This window comes from Hydra vulgaris, chromosome 12 (genome assembly GCF_038396675.1).
Source record: "Hydra vulgaris chromosome 12, alternate assembly HydraT2T_AEP".
NCBI lineage: Eukaryota > Metazoa > Cnidaria > Hydrozoa > Anthoathecata > Hydridae > Hydra > Hydra vulgaris.
The window spans coordinates 73,195,001-73,197,500 of record NC_088931.1 but is presented as its reverse complement, the minus strand read 5'-3'; the positions used below and the strand labels follow the sequence as shown (position 1 = coordinate 73,197,500).

The window sequence follows — 2,500 nt, the reverse complement described above, 5'->3', positions numbered from 1 at the left end:
AATAACATGACAAAGACTTTGATTGCAAAACTTGTTTCTCTAAAACTGTAAAAATAAAATTCTAAAAATTTGATCGGACACTGTCCCACCCGAACAAATTTACATCGGACATTCTGTCCACGACTTTTTAAAAAATCAATTGAGCCCTGATATATATATATATATATATATATATATATACATACATACATACATACATACATACATACATACATACATACATACATACATACATACATAAATACATACATACATACACACACACACATACATACATACATACTTACATACATATATACATACACACATACATACATACATACATACATACATATATATATAATATATATATATATATATATATATATATATATATATATATATATATGTATATATATATATATATATATATATATATATATATATATATATATATATATATATATAGATCTATAGTTTGTTGGCTTTGGGAAGAGCGGAAGGAAAAAAGTGATTCTTACGCCAACACAAACGTCACTTTTAATTACTTTTGACTTTCGTCCAACATTTTTGTGTTGGACGAAAGTCAAAACCATTAATTTAATTACAAATTAATTACCACTACACCACTACCATGCGGTAGTGGTGTAGTGGTAAAGCGCTCGCTTCAGAAGCGAAAGGTTCCGAGTTCGATCCCCACCACGTCCCTGGTAGTACCGCGCTCAACTTGTTTCTCCGCGCAGCGGCCTTGTTCGTCGAGGTTCGTGTTTCGGAGTTATAGAGTTGAGAGAGGGTTATAACCACTATTGAGTAGCCTCCTCATCTGTAGTGGCCTTCATGGCCTTGAGGAGGTGAATAACAAAAAAAAAAAAAAAAAAAAAAAAAAAAATTAATTGTTATAAAAAAAAACCACAAAAACGCAAATTTAATTGACCAGAATGTTTTTAAAAACATTCTGAATGTTTTTAAAAACATTCTGAATGTTTTTAAAACATTTTGAATGTTTTTAACAATATAAACAATGTTTTAATTTTTATTTATTTTAATAAAATGTTTTTATTTTTATTTTTTTTACTGTAAATCATGCGCGGAGTGTTGCTACATCGACTATCTTATAGCCTGACTCGCAAGGGAGTGCTGCTACATCGACTGACAAATAGCCTGACTCGCAAGGGAGTGCTGCTACATCGACTGACAAATAGCCTGACCCGCAAGGGAGTGCTGCTACATCGACTGAAGGTTTGGTTGGGGCAGGCAGTCTATCATTATTAAAAAAAAAAAATTCCGGTCTTGCATTTTAATTTTTACTTTTTGTCAACAAAATATGGAAGAAACTTTCGGACAACATCTAAGGGTTCTATATATATATATATATATATATATATATATAAATATATATATATATATATATATATATATATATATATATATATATATATATATACATATATATATATATACATACATATATATATATATATATATATATATATATATATATATATATATATATATATATATATATATATATATATATATATATATATATATATATAGATACATATATACATACATATATACATACATATATACATACATATATACATACATATATATATATATATATATATATATATATATATATATATATATATATATATATATATACATATATACATACATATATACATACATATATACATACATATATACATACATATATACATACATATATATATATATATATATATATATATATATATATATATATATATATATATATATATATATATATATATATCAGGCCTTGTTAAGAAGCGTTACGCAGCTCGCATTTTGCTTGCGAAAAGGAGATTTGCCTACGCGTTCAGCAGTTTTGCGCTACGCAAAAACTTATATCTTTTAGAATATTTAAATTATCTTTTGATTGTCGTTAACGTGACGTTAATTCAGAAGAAATAAAGTCGTAAGTAAAAGCATTTAACCGCAATTGTAAACTAATAGATTTTTTGTTAAAGAAACAGTTTGTTAAATAATTTTTTTGTTGTTGTTAAAAATTAGTTTAAAAAAATTAGGTGTTTTAAGTTTTATCTTAAGGAATTAAATATATAAATTTTTTTAAATATAAAATTTATTTTTAGTCATAATAGTTTAAAAAATGCACGATTCATTTTGATGTAAATATTTTATTAATAAGATATTTTGTTTATTGTTAATTTAATAACGTAAAGTTTTAACGACGTTCGTATAATTTATGAAAATAAATTATGATCACGAATATGTTATCGGTAACTGATAAACAACAAAAAAAAACTCTTTCTTGTTTAAAAACATTAAAATGAGTTCACATATTAAATAAGAAAAAATTTATTAACAGTTAATAAAATAACCAAAAACCAAAATGATAAGAAAATAAACATAAAAATCATAAACAAACATTATTTTACGTTTCATGAAAAAAATATTTTTTTCAAAATAAAATTTAGGTCATATTTGAAAAAAATAATAAATATGATTTTTT

The 2,500-nt window shown here is 23.9% G+C and overlaps 1 protein-coding gene across 3 annotated transcripts in view; it reads right to left on the bottom strand.

Annotated features, from left to right (window-relative positions):
• LOC100202703 (zinc finger C3H1 domain-containing protein) overlaps positions 1 to 2,500 on the bottom strand; it is a 64,628-nt gene that overhangs the window by 43,316 nt on the left and 18,812 nt on the right. The window lies entirely within an intron of this gene.